We start from the raw sequence: 15,374 nt of genomic DNA, 5'->3' as shown, positions 1-15,374 counted from the left end.
ATAAGAACCTGACCTCTGGTCCCTACCATGCTCTGGCTTCCACTACGTAGCTCTGCTGCCTCTTCAAAGCTGTGTATGCTATATGAGCCAGCAATCCCACTTTTGGATATATATCCAAAAGAATTGAGAGCAGGATCTTAAAGAGATATCTGCACTCCCATGTGCGTTGCAACACTATTCACAATAGCCAAAATATGAAAACAACCCAAATGTCCATCGACTGATGAATAGATAAAGGAAATGTGGTATGTCCATACAGTGGAATATTATTCAGCCTTAAAAAAGGAAATCCTGCCATCTGAGATGACATGGATGAACCTGAAAGACATTATGCTAAGTGAAATAAACTAATCACGGGACAAATCTTGCATTATTCCACTTCTATGAATCATCTAAAATAGTCAGACTTACAGAAGCAGACAATGCAATAGTGGCTGCCAGGGGCTGGGGAGAGGCAGAAGTGGGGAGTTGCTGTTCAGTGGGTATAAGTTTCAGTTACGCAAGATGAATAACTAGGAGATCTGCTGTGCCTGGAGTTAATATGGCATTGTGCCCTTCGGAATTTGTTAAGAGGGTAGCTCTTGTGTTAAGTGTTCTTACCACAAAACAAAACAAAACATAAAACCAAAGGGACACAAGGAAACTTTGAGAGTTGCTCATATTCCCTTGACTGTGGCGATGGTATCACGGGTGTTTACCTGTGTCCAAACTCATCAAGTTGTACACACTAAATATGTAAATATGTGCAGTTCTTTGTATATCAATTAAACTTCAATAAGCTGGGTTTTTTTAAAAGAGCAATTAGTTGGCCACCCCATCCATTGATTTCAAGGGCACTAGAAACCCTACCTGCCCTTCCTCGCTCTCTTCATCTTCTACTGATCCGGCAAAGCTCATGTTGTCTCTTGTGGATTACAGCACTGAAGGCAACTTTTAAATGTAATCCTTTTTGGAAGACAGACTCAGAATAATGATCATAATAATAAAAGTTGTTAATAAAACTAGTTAGTACTCATTCCTTCACCAGGTAGTTCTTGCATCTCTCCTGTGAGCCAGCAATCATGTTGCTACCTTGCCATGCTTTAGTTCACTGAATCCTTCCAATCCCTGTGTGGAGGTGGGAGTGGGGGTTGTGTTGTCATTCTTCCCATTTTACAGATGAGGAAAGAGAGGCTCAGAGAGGGACTTGATCAGGACCATAATGGGGGCGGTACTCTAGAAGCAAGCAAGAAAGTGGGCTCTGAAAGAAACTTCAAATTCCTGGCAAGAGTCAGAAAATAGAAGAACTTGCGTTTCATAATGCTTATCTTCTCAAAGAGACCCAACTTTCTGAAAGCATGGTAGGATATTTGCTTTTTATTATCCATCTCCTCCTATCCACCCTGCCTCCAAAGAGTGCCAAACCTCTTTCCTTGTGGATAACGGTTTGGGGCTGTCACATAGAGCAGCTTCAGGGAAGCCATGGAGTTCTTTGCACAAATCATCTGTCTGATCTGACTCTGCCCTATTTTCTGACCTGTTGCTACGTGAAGTATCATCTTCATGATGCTTTCCAGCAAGCGTGGCCTGAGCTCACATTTTCCTCTGGCCAAAAGACACAGATTCTCTCTGAGGTTATGTCATACCCCTACACTTAAAATTTATTTTAAATAGTGGAGAAGGAAGTAAATCCAAAAACTGTAAACTGTTCAACCAAGAGGAGAATTGCACAGATAAATAGATAATACCTCGGCTTATAGCTGCCAGTTGTGGAAAATGGTAACAGATGGGGGAAAATCATGAAAATCACCCTGTGAAGCAAGAGGGCAAATTCAGAGAGGTTATGTGAGGTTTCCTTCAAGGGAAACCCAGCCAACGTAAAATAGAACTTCCATGAGAATTACCTTCCAGCATATGTGCTCACCATTTCTCAAGGAGGGAGAGAAAGAAACACCCTGGAAAAAAACTGCATATTTATTCAAACAACAAATATTTACCGAGTGCCCACCCTGTGCCAGCTGGTACTATAGCAGTGACTCCCTGCCGCCCACCCACCCACCCCCGACACACGCACACACTGCCTTTCTGTTTTCTGCTTGGTTCTCTTTTGTTTGAAACCATTTCCCCTCTTGGGCTGCCTCCATAAACTCAGCATCTTTCTCTTTTCTTTGAGCACAAATTCACCCTCTCTCCTCTCACAGCACCTGCTAACCCTGAAGAAGTATTAAGGCACCTCTGCTGACCTGTGGATTCCCAGGTTGGCCCTGCCCTGGCCCACAGGCAGAAGGTAAAATTTCCTTCCTTTATGTGCCTCCCCACCCCCGCCCCATCTGTGGGAGGAGGAGGGGGAGAGAATGGAGTGACTTATTCTAACATGGACCAAAACAATTATGCTCCTTCAGGGCTTCCCTGGTAGCGCAGTGGTTGAGAGTCCGCCTGCCGATGCAGGGGATACGGGTTCCTGCCCCGGTCTGGGAGGATCCCACATGCCGCGGAGCGGCTGGGCCCGTGAGCCATGGCCGCTGAGCCTGCACGTCCGGAGCCTGTGCTCCGCGACGGGAGAGGCCACAGCAGTGAGAGGCCCGCGAACCGCCAAAAAAAAAAAAAAAAAATTATGCTCCTTCATTTAGACCATAAAAGCAGCCATGCTGGGTCTTGGTTTCGCATAGCTCTTCGTTACATGAGTACTTATCCCGGTGAATCTGAGACAGAAGGAAATTGCAAAAGCCATGTTAGGAATTTGCATGTAGTCAACAATGGTCTATTATTGTGTGCTCAGAAATTGATTAAGAGGATATATCTTATGTTTAGTGTTCTTACATCAATAAAAACAAACAAAGCTTGGTGCTTTGTGACCACCTAGAGGGGTGGGATAGGGAGGGGGGAGGGAGATGCAAGAGGGAGGGTATATGGAGATATATGTATATGTATAGCTGATTCACTTTGTTATAAAGCAGAAACTAACACACCCTTGTAAAGCAATTATACTCCAATAAAGATGTTAAAAAAAATAAAAATGAACCACAAACAAACAAACAAATAATAGAATTTGCTGGTGCGATGAACCAGTTTGTAGAGTGTCTGCTGCTGTTGCTAGGGGCAACCTTATTTATCTCTGTGTGAACTTAAGATAGGGTCTGTGCTCCATGACAAGGGAAAGGAGTTTCTGATCTCACTCTGGGGAGAATGGGGAAAACGTAATTATACATTTTTTGAACGAGATGGGATGTGGAGCCCTGACATCCTTATCTTGCAGAGGGCAATGTATTGGGCTGGCCAAAAAGTTCATTCGGGTTTCCCGTAAGATGTTACAGAAAAACCTGAACAAACTTTTTGGCCAACCCAATAGTTTACGCATGATCACAAACCACACAGCTATACTCCGGGCCCAGAAAAACCAGAGTTTCCTGACCCAGGACTCAGTCCCAGTTGGATGTGTAGAATAGCTTACTGATTTTGCAGTCAATCCATGTTTATTGTTAAAACAGTAGAAACAACCATTAAACAGAAAAAGAATCATTCATAATCACCTGTAGTGTTGCCATTGTAGAAAACAAGATAAACTCCTGGGGTATAGCCTTCTTTTAGTTCCTTGAACACTTCCAGATACTCCTGCCGTGAGACACCTGTGCCTCACTGTTTCCTCCTCCTGGAACATTTCCTCTCTGGGTCTTTTGAGGCCTGGCTTCTTCTCCTCATGCAGGTCTTGCTCAAATGGCACTTTGTCAGAGAAGCTACCTGTGGCCACTCGATTTAAAGAAGCAACCTGCCTGCCTGCCCCACAGGGACTCTCTAACCCCTTATACTGTATACCTACTTCATTATACATTTCACCTTCTGGATTGACCTTTTTCATTTGCCCATTTATTCAGTGACTTATTCATGCAATAACTATTTATTGAAGGCTTACTATGTGCCAAGCACTATTCTAGGTTCTAGAAATACAGCAGAGAACAAAACAGACCAAAATCCCTGCCTTCCTGGAGCTGATATTGGAGGCCACTTGGAGCATTTTGGACAGAGGAGCGACATGATCTGGCTTGTGTTTTAAAAGGTCCATTCTGGCTGTTGTGTTGAGAATGGGCTGCTGGAAGACAAGGGCAGAAGAATGTTTAGGAGGTCCTGACCTTTACCCGGGCAAGAGAGGGTGAAGGCAGGAGTCCATTTGGTAGCACACACACGCATAAAGACACGCTTTTGCAACAAAGGGAACTTGTGCTCATGTATTCTGTTCTATTACTGCACTTCTCACTCAACAATATGTCCTCTGCATCTTTCCATATCAATAAATATGGAGCTATATCATAATTTTAACGTGTTTGTATTAGTCTCTTGCATGGTTGTACCATAATTTATCTAGCCAGTCTTGAATTAAACACTTTGGCAGTTCCACATTTTTCACTGTGATAAACAATTCTGTAATGAACATTCTTGAACATCCATCCCTGAGTACCCACTGGTCCAAGTATTTCTCTGAGATAGAGTCCTAGACATAGAACCACTGGGTCAAAGTCTATCAATAGATGAGGGGTTTTCATTCACGTTGGCAAATAACCTGGAAGAAAAAGTGTCCTAAGTACATCCCAACAGCTATGTGCCTGTCTCCTCATTCACCTGCCCAGTTTTAGGTATTATCACCATTTTTATTCTCTACTAATTCCATAGATTAAAATTTGGTATTTTTTGTTGTTGTTATTGCCATTTCATGGCTTTGCCCATATATTATTTTAGCTACTGAACTTTTAAAATTAATTATTAAGAGCACTTAGCATATTAAAGACATATTGTCTTAGATGTTGCAAAATTTTAAGGATTTTCCATATAATCCTTCTATTTTTTGTTTAAGAAATTATGAAACATTACATGCATATAAAGTATATACTTATGAGAAGTATAAAATGTAATGAAACAAACTCCTGTGTACCTATCACCCATCTTGAGGAGTGGAACATTTGCGATACCACAGTTGTATCTCCTTTCTTCCCCAGCTGAGCTAATCACCCTCCTGAGTTTGATGATGATGATTCCCTGGCTGTTCTTTAGTTTTAGCTGACACTTACGTCTTCCTGAGCAACATGGTTTTAGTTTTACAAGGTTTTGCACTTGACGTAAATAAGAACACATGGCACATGTTCGTTCATGATCTGCATGTTTCAAACAATGTTATGTGTGTGAGCGTCTTCCTTTTCGAAGCCTGTAGTTCACCTCCTTTCATGGTGATCGAGTGATCAGGCTCGGTTTTTATACCCTTGACTTACACATTCTCTTGCTGCTGTGCATGTGGGCTTTTTCTGGTGCTGCCGTGAGCCTTGTTGCTCATCCCTCCCAGTGCAGCTGTGCAAAAGTTTCTCTAGAAGTGAGATTTCTGAGTCCCAAGAAATGCATATCTTTTTTTTTTTTTTTTTTAGATGTTGGGCGTAGGAGTTTGTTAATTTATTTATTTATTTTTGCTGTGTTGGGTCTTCGTTTCTGTGCGAGGGCTTTCTCTAGTTGTGGCAAGCGGGGGCCACTCTTCATCGCGGTGTGCAGGCCTCTCACTATCGCGGCCTCTCGTTGTGGAGCACAGGCTCCAGACGTGCAGGCTCAGTAGTTGTGGCTCACGGGCCCAGTTGCACCGTGGCATGTGGGATCTTCCCGGACCAGGGCTCGAACCCATGTCCCCTGCATTGGCAGTCAAATTCTCAACCACTGTGCCACCAGGGAAGCCCCAGGAATGCATATCTTAATATCTACTAGCTCATGATAAATTATTTTCCAAAGTAATTTTTACCAATTTATATTTTGATAAGAATATGTGAGACTTCTGATTTGTCCACATTTTTGCCAAGACATGTTATTGTCACACTCCGTTTTTTCCTAATTTTCCTGTACATGAAAGAGTCGTAGACAAGGAATGTTTTTTGATTTAAAAAAAAAAAAAAGGACAAGCTCTTAGAAGAGGTAGCTAAATGAAAAATTATGGATTTGTAAAATATTTGTTTGTTGTTTTAGTGTTCCTAGAATACTAAGAAGGTAAACTAACACTTCTGTTTAGGTGGGAATGATCAGAACTTTTGTTAGAAATTGAGGTAATTTTAAGGCCAGAAAAAACAGACTATTTTGGGGGCAATTTGCAGGAAGAGATAGTTACACTATTAAAAAGTTGAATGCTTTCCTCTTCGATGGTTGTGGATAAGATCAGTGTTAGAATGTACTATCAAAAAGGGAAAAGGAATTCCTGAAATAATTTCTTCTGGACCAACATTTTAAAACATTCATTTGCTTTGGTACATAAAGGAAGTAAGTAGGTCAGTAGTTAAATGTATTACCTCGTGTTCTCGGAAGTGCTTGCTGATAAATATCTATGAAAAGAAACTGTGCAAGTTGTGCGTACCATCTAGATTTAGTTTAGATTCTTTATATGTAGATTTCCTTGATAATACAGTTTTACTTTGCAATTGTGACAGGTTCATGAAAAGTGAAAGTTGCTCGGAGTGTTCTTCTAAAGCATTTCGGAACAAACACTCACCTTTCTGTTTTTGTTTTTTCCTGGCTATAACCCCCCTGCGTGTTGGCATGCCAAACATCTGGCCCACATATGCAGGGACCCAGTTGTGCCTGTACTGCACATCTCAGCTGGGAAGTACAGAGCCTGCTGCCAAAATGCATAAGCTAATTAGGCATGAACTAATGCAATCGGTTCTTGTTTCTGAAAATGTAAAATGCCACTCTCAATCTATTGTGTTTTTTTCCGAGGTCTAAAGCATCACAAATTAGTTTGGGAAGCCAGAGATTTCCCTGGCAGAGGCTGGCTGCACAGATGCTCCTGGGTTCATGACCACCATATGCAGGCCTTTCTGAGCATCCCTCAGGGCCTTATGTTTGGAACACTGTGGTGGTGTAGGAGGACCATGGGAATTCCAGAGAGGATCCATGGGTTCTAGATGCCTACAAACAAGTTGTGTGACTTTGAACAATGTACTTCCCTTTCTGGGCTGCTGTTTTCTCATTTGCAAAGTGAAGGGGTTGGAAATTTTCACTACATATGTATTCTTTTAGCATCTTCTGTATGTCAGGAGCCAAATAAAAGTAATTGTAATGATAAAAAGCATGATATGCACTCCTTAGAAAGTGCACAGTTTGGAGAAGAGGGACAAAGAAAAATGAGACAATTTCAACTTGGCGAGACAAGCAGAAGTGTGAATACAGCAGAGTAAAATCACCCCTAGCCCAGTTCAGAAGAAGATAGGAGATGCTTCTTCAGCACGTAACATGCTACAAAGCCAAGGAGGATGAAGGGAGAGTCACTGGGAGGACAAGGGTGGGAGAAGAATGTTACCTGACAGGAGAAGTATGTGCTAAGGCAAGGAAGTATGAGGGAAAAGAAGCGCCACGTGCATGGTGCTCTTAAAACACAGCTCCAAATTCTTTGACACTCTTCCCATGGACAGGTGGGAGTCTGTGTCCCCTCCTTTGAATCTGGGCAGGCTTGTAAGCATAGTGGAAGTGATGCTATGTGAGGCTAAGCATGAAAGATCAGGCAGCTTCTATCTTGTTTACTGGGACATTTTATCTTATTCACTGGAACTTGGAGCCTTGAGTGGCCATGGAAGAAATACAGCTATCCCAGGGCCTCCATACTGTGAGGAAGCCCAAGCTAGCCGCATGGGAAGGCCATGGATAGGTGCTCTGTTTGGAAGTCTCAGCTGAGCCCAGCCTTTGGATCACGACTACCCAGCACCAGATGTGCCTTTGCATAATTCTAACCTCAAATGATTCACATATTGTCTATGGAGGCCTCTGATATTGTGAAGCAGAGACAGACCATCCCTGCTGTGCTCTATGAATTCCTGACCCTTAGGATCCACGAGAATCACGCAACAGTGGTTGTTTTACAGCATTACACTTTGGGGTGGTTTGCCGTGCAGCAATAAAGGATGGGAACAGGTCCCTTTTAGCTCTAAAATTTGGATATTCTGTAAAACCCAAATATATCCTCCTGTTCTTCCAAAAGAAAGCTCTGGCTCCATGAACTTTTGGTTTGAAGAAACGGTGGTAGGAACATCAAGACAGACATTGAATTCTTCAGAGAAATTAGAATAAACAAACCCAAATTGGTTGAAATCATAAAAGGAATGTGTTGATTCACTCAACTGGGAAGGTCAAGGTGTGAATCCAGCAGATCAGCCTCCAGGTGTTCAAGTGATGATTGGAATCTGATTCTCTCCAGTTCTGCCCTGTGCTTTGCTCTGTGTTGCTTTCATTTTCAGGCAGGCACTCCCCAGGTGGTGGTGAGATGGCTACAATTAGCATCTGCAGAAAGAGAGGGTCTCTTTCCCAGTCATTTCAGCACGTCTCTCAGGGCTGACTGATGTTCACTAGCCTTGACTGGACTCCACTCAGATTCCATACCTACCCTTTGATCCATGACTATGGCCATCGGAAAGCAGTACCCAAATTGGCCAGGCCTGGGCCACATTTCCACCTTTTGAGCCAGAAGACATTGTCTATGAATTCCTAACAGTGGAAGAAACAAGATTCCCACTTCTTGTTTTATCAGAAGGAGAAATAGATGCTTACCAAGTAAAAAAAATCAGGTATCTTAGGCAGAAAGTTCTTGTTCTATTCATAGCCACCCATTTGGCATAACCTGAAACTACTCAAGCATCATAGAACTATCCCTTGTATGGGTTTTGTTAACACCAAAGCAATAAAATAGTTAGATCTCTGATACAGGTTGTAAAAAAGTATTTCCCAGGCTTATAGAGCTTCAGTGATCCCTAATACCAATCCATTCCTTTCGTCATTCTTTGTTTTTTGTTGTTGTTAATAAACATTTCTGAATTTTAATATGGGTTCTCTTATACATGCTTTTATGCAGTACTAAAAATTGAAATAGTGTGTCTTAGTTTCCTTCAGATAATAGTCTATTGTTAAAAATCAGAAGATATTTAGTTTCAAGGATCTTATTCTAATCATTATGTTTTACTCAAATGGTACAATAGAAAACCCCAGCTCTATATACACATTCCTTTTACACATGTTCTTTTGCTTCAAGTTCTTCATGTTGGATCTCACTGTCAACTTCAGGATTCCAAAACACATATGCATGAGAGCTAGGACTTTTTCTTTAGGCCAATCAATAAAATGGAACAAAAAGAGAACCAAAGTCAGCAAGGCATTCAAGAGATACCTTATACGTTATGGATAAAAGGTGAAGCAAAAACACAGAGATCTAAGGAGGGAAAAAGACAACTTGCATGATAGAAACTGTATGGTGAGGTTTAGAAAAACAAACAACAACAGAAAAACCCATGTCTCCCCTCCTAGCATGCTCCATGCCCCATGGTGAACCTAAACTAACTAGCAGGAAAGATTCTGGCCCTGGAATTGAATCTAATATATGTGACCTATGCTTGTTTGATCCCTTGGCATAATTCAGGGACCCTTCTCATTGCGGGGACCCCAGGATTCCACCCACAGAAGTGACAACATTCATAATACCACCAGTATCAGCATCTGTTGATCTGTTATAACTACCATCACTTTCTTACATGAAGAAGAAGCTCCTGTTCTCACTAAAGATGATAAGGTTGATTGAGATAAAAGTCCCTCAGTCTTAGAAAGCACTCAATCATTCCCTTCCCCTGGATCTGACCTGTTCTTGCCATCATCTCTAGAAAGGCAACATACCCTCCCTCTCTTGTCATGTTGGATTCACCATGATTTGGGTAGAGAAGAAGAGTAGGGTCAGAAGTCGCTGTAAAGTTGCTCAGACTCCATATTAGACATTCTGGGAGAGAGAGAAGGGAGCCTACTGTGCCTCTGTGAGATTTTCCTTCATCTGGCACCTGGGAAGACTCAGAAGGCCAAATTGATTTCTGGGATGGGTTCAGGGACATCTGGGCACAGCCTGAAGTTCCTCCTGGATCCCTAGGGCAGGCCATGAAGGTGAAGTTCAAGTTTCTGCAATTGCCAGACAATGGCCAGGATCAGAGAACAGCCCAGTCTGGCCAGAGGAGCCCAGACCCCAACATAGGGTCAGTAGTGAGAGGCAATAAACCAGCTCCTTCCTTGTGTGTATATCATGTATTCATACCTGTGCCTTCATGGCAGTATGATTTTATCTGGAAATGTGTTTTTCAAGCTATGAACTATTTTCTAAGGATCCAGGTGTTCCTAACGGATGTCTGTTCCACCCGGTTTCCATCTCGGTCACAGGGATGGACATGGAGCTTCATTTTATATTCAGGTCTGTCACCTCTGTAGTAACAAGCTGCTGGATGAACTGGAATCCACATGACCCAGCATAATTAGTCTACAGCAGAATTCCATTACCATGGCTTTAATTGCAGGCCAGAATGTGAGTGATGGTGAGCATTTCCTGGGGGGGCGGGGAGAAAAAAAGAAAAGAAGCTTAACTTATACCCCTGCTCGCTTAATTTTACTGGCCTCCTTTCTGTTTCTCCAATCTACCAAGCTCCTTCCTACCCCAGGGCCTTTGCTGACACTGTTCCCTTCACCTGGAACACTCCCTCCACCAACAACTTGGGGGAGTCATGTTATCCGTCAAACATTAGTTCAAGGTTTCGCTTCCTCTAGTCTCTCTATTGGCACAAACCCCCCACCCCATCCTATTTATTCTCTCACATCTCTGTTTACTTCCTTCATAACATATGACATAGCAAGTGTAACTATATCTTTAGTTTTTTCACTTACTCTCTGCTCGTTCCCCAGCTCCTGTGAGAAAGTCTGACCCATGAGAGCAGGTGTGTTCCCTCTCTGGTTCACCACTGTGTCTACCTCCTGTACCTGGCACAGCACCTGGTGCCTGGTGTGGGCTCAATTAATCTGCATTCAGTGCATGAATACATGAGAAAAGGGCCAAGGCAAGGATCCCAGAGAAAAGCGCCTGGCGAGTGCTGCTGGCTTGGTTGGGTTGCAAATCTCGTGGCATTGCTGAGTGCCCCCATGAGCTACCAGCCACCTCTCTGGTGGGTGCAGTTAAGGCCCTTTGTGTGCAGACTGGGACCCGTGAGCACAGGGGACCATGGGCCTCTCACCATCAAAAATGCCTCCTAGCCATGCAGGAAGGGAACCAATGTTCATTCAGTCCTACCATGCACCCAGTCCTGTGCGGGCGATGAATACTCACCTCACTTAATCCTAACAAACATCCAGTGAGGGTCCATATCCCTGACCCCACTGTCAGGTGATGACACAGAAGCTTGTGGAAGCTAGATGTCCTGGTCGGAACTCACAGGCGGCATGTGAATGGCTCAGGATCGGCCCCCACTTCCTTCTGCTGCTGAAGCCCCGTGACTACAACACAGTGTGTCTCCACAGGGCCCTAAGGCTTCCTCATGAACTCAGGAAGCCTGTAAACTTTGTCATCTGTTACCCACCTGTCTTCACTTCTATGCTTTCTCTTCCCCATTGTTGGTCCCAGAGTTTTCATTGTTCTCTAGCTGGCTGGCCTTAGGCAAGTTACTTAACCTCTCTGAGCTTGAGTTTGCTAACCAATGAAATGGGGATGATAATAGTATTACATGTTACATATGGCTATTGGAGGGATTAAAATACTCAGACAAACCCTTGGATACATACCTAATGGGGATTAGCTATAATAATTATTATTATATTATTAGTTAGGATAAGTAATGTTAGTTGTTTCAGCAGCTAATCCTCAGCATCTCAAGGGCTTAATCCTCATCTGTCAATCCAGTGTGGGCCAACGGAGGAGCTCAGTCCCTTGTGACACTCAGGGCTCCAGGCTCCTTCCGTTGTCCAGCTCCATCATCTTCTGCAGAATCCACCATGGAATTGTTTGCATCAGCGGGCAGTGGAGAGAAGAAAGGGTAGTGGATTGTGCAAGAGGTTTCACAGGCTGGCCTAGAAGCAGCGGACACCTGGGCTTCCGACCTAGCGCAGCCTGATTACCTAGGGCAGGGATGTATATGTAGTCTAGCTGTATGCCCAGAGACTGTGGATTTTAGCACTAAGGTTTCCTGCTACATTATTACAATTATAATAGTTATTTCCAAGCCCCTTATCCCATTTTTGCAATCCACCTGGGTATTTCTTCCCTAAAAGGTACCCCACCTCTCCTGAGTTCCCTACCTGACCATTGACACTTACGTGCCATTGTCTGAGATCCATAAGGAATCATGTATTTAATTCTGCCAGGGTCCTATTTGTTTAGAACTTCAGAACCATGATCACAGAGAAATGTTCCCCACATTAGAAAAGAGCTTTTTTTTTTAAGTCATTAGTTCTGAGTGATTGGCTAGTAATGGGTTAATGTATAATGTATAATTGTCTACAGCACTATTTGCATTTTGAAATAAGACTCACAGAAAAAAAAAAAAGAGCTATTTGGGCTTTTGGCAAGGGATAACCTTGTCCCTTCAGGTAAAGGTCAAGTGGAGACCCGGATGACAGTCTGTTCTTTCTTCCCTCCTTTCCAGATGTAACAGACACTGCTGGGTAGGGAAGGCCACCTCCCTGCCTCCACGTGCCGGGGCTTTCTACCGCCCACACGGCAGCCTCTTTTATTGCCCCCTCTCCAGTCTCCTGAGAGAGCGCTCTTCCGCATACAAACTAGGACATGGGCATCCTTAACAGTGCTCTTCCTTTCATTTCACGGAGCCCTCCCTGACCAGATAGATAAGATGCAGATGTGTGAGCTCCTACAGCCATTACCCCTGACAGAACAGTCAACAAATATTTAACGAGTGGTTTCTTCAAGCGAGGGAATCATCTCGTTTCTTTAATAGAGGGGGAAAAGCACGTACTTTTGGTTTAGGCTATTTTGTTTTGGGAGTTTATAAAATGTTTTAAGTGGCAAGTTGCTCAGAAAAAATTTCCTACCTAAAAAACAAAAAACCCGTTTTCCTATCTGATCTGCCTTTATGCAGTTTTCTAAGCCCCTGGTTTTCTAATTAGGAGGAAAGAAGAGGAAGTTTTATTCCCGTGCCCATTATAGCATGTGACCGTGTTTCAATTATATTTTTCTTTTGGCTGAGTAAGGATAACAAATGGATCTTTATCAAATACTTTGAGAGCCTTTATTATATCCAGGAACTTGTGCTAGTAAGATGAGCTTGGAATCTCATCTGTGTTTGAAGTTCACACTGACATCTGCAGGAAGTCAGAGAGGCCCAGCTCCAGCGTTTATGATCTGCATCTCCACATTACTCTCCACGTTGTTCCACAGACGTCAAAGATGTGTAAAAACATTCCTTTTTGGCAACTCAAGCCCATACTCCTAATGGTCCATTGAACCAAAGAGCAATAACAATCACAATACAGGTTCGGAAATCAGTGAATAAGCTGCAAGTGGTCAAAATGTAGTCCCTTAAATGGCCCTTACAGTAGATTGCCTTTTCCCCCCAGAACTGGGACAGATAGCTCTCTGATGGTCAAGCACTGGGTGAAATAGTAGGGGACTTGTTCCATGAGCTTTTATGTCTTGGTTTTACATATGTGCGTGCATATGGCCGACCGTAGTCCTCCCAGCAAGATGGAGACTCACAGAAACTGAGATCCATAAGGAATCATGTATTTAATTCTGCCATCTCCCACTGAGTATATGCACATTGAGTGGGATGGTGGACAGAATTACCTGTACCAATCAGATAGATCTATCCATCTATCGATCTATGTCATATTTACATTGCTGACGTCACCCCAAGTAAGTGATAGACTGTGTGACTTTGGCAATGATCATTCATTGAGTACTTACAATGTGCCTGACACTGGGCTAATCTTTTACAAGTGCAATATCATTTTATCTTTTCAAGAACCTAATGAGTTAGGTAGTTTTATAGACAGGGTAGCCTTATTGAATCACTGAAAAATCGAATCATTTGCTCAAGTAAATAGTGAGCAAAATAATTTGAACCAAGATTTGGTTGCCTCCAAAGTGCATGCCACTGTGCTACACCACCTGTGAGTCATCACTGATAACCTCACACTAGGCAAGAAAATGGTTGGGATTGAGCTAAACCCAGAAGAGAAGCTTGGTTTTTCATTTCTGGTATAAATTAGAGTCTCCCTGCTCCAGCCTCTCTCTCATCCTTAGGTGTCTGCATGCAACAAGTTCTCAATAAAATGCTCATTACTCTTTAGATTCAGTTTCTAGAGTTTCCCTTTCCCTAGTGTCAAAACCTCTTGGTTCTCTTCAGTATCCTCCTATGCCTGCAACTCAGGAAGGGTAGGGTTGCCAACCCTCCATCTACTAGTTGATCTGAGTTGCAAAGATTTTTGCAACACATGTAATCACAACTTACCTTGGTGTTTCTTGTACCCTCAAAGATGAGACAAATGGCTTTGCCCACAGTTAACATTTACTATACATATTGAAATCAGAAAATAGATACCCTGTCTCACCCCTACCAACTTTTTGCATAATGAAATAATGGTCTTATCCTGAAATTAAAAGGAAAGGAGGGAGGGAGGGAAGAAGGAAGGAAGAAAAAAGGGAGGGGGGGAGGGAAGGTAGGAAGGAGGGAAAGAGAGGGAGATAGGGGAGGCAGAGAACAAGGGGAAAGGAGTTTGTTGCCTACCTGCCCCCAAGAGCTCCATTCGGCTCACGCTAGAATAAAATATCAGAGGAAGTTGCATTGGCCATTAAGTCACATCTCATCAGAGCAGATCCTTCTTGGCCATGTGCTTGGGCAACTCTTTCAACTCTCCTGAGCCTTGGCTTTATCATCTGTAAAGTGGTGAAAATAATGGCATGCATCCCAAAGAATTTTGGAATAATGTATTTAATGGATATGGCACAGAGTGGGTCCCCCACCCCATAAATTTAGTTTCTTTCCCCAAGAAGGGCTGAAGTCTTTCCTACTTGTGAATTCTTCATTCAATTGCAAGATTTATAAAGACACAGACATCCCTTCTATTTCTTTAGCAACTTTTCCTGTCCCCATCCCTGCCCCAAATGGTACAATTGGAGTCCTTGCTATATTCCCCCAACATGACAATCAGCATGTCTGACTGACTAATTCTTTGTTCGAAGGCCATGTCAATGTTTAATTACCCTTTTGACCAGAGAGTTCATCCTTATCTCTTAGGCCCCTTCTGCTATAATTTATTTTATTTTTGCTTGTTCAGCCCTGAATGTAGTATGTCTTTATTTTTCAAAGCAGCATTGAAAAGAAGGGGGAAGGGTAAGAAAGGAAAAATTAGGCAATTTTAATGGAAGCCTAGATGTTTCTATGAAGTGTCAGAGGCAGGGAAGATAAAAAGAGAAGAAAGGGAAGGAGAGAAAAGGACCCTCATGGCAATATCTCACAATGAACCATCCACAGTCTTAAAATTGTATTTTACATTATTACTTCTTTTTTTCTTTTTTTAAGACAGAGGTCAACTGTAATTTTGGGAGAGGGACTTCTTTTGCCATTAGCTTAATT

Source organism: Leucopleurus acutus (genome assembly GCF_964270905.1).
Source record: "Leucopleurus acutus genome assembly, chromosome: 2".
In the NCBI taxonomy this organism is placed as follows: domain Eukaryota; kingdom Metazoa; phylum Chordata; class Mammalia; order Artiodactyla; family Delphinidae; genus Leucopleurus; species Leucopleurus acutus.
Note: the sequence above shows the minus strand (reverse complement) of the source record.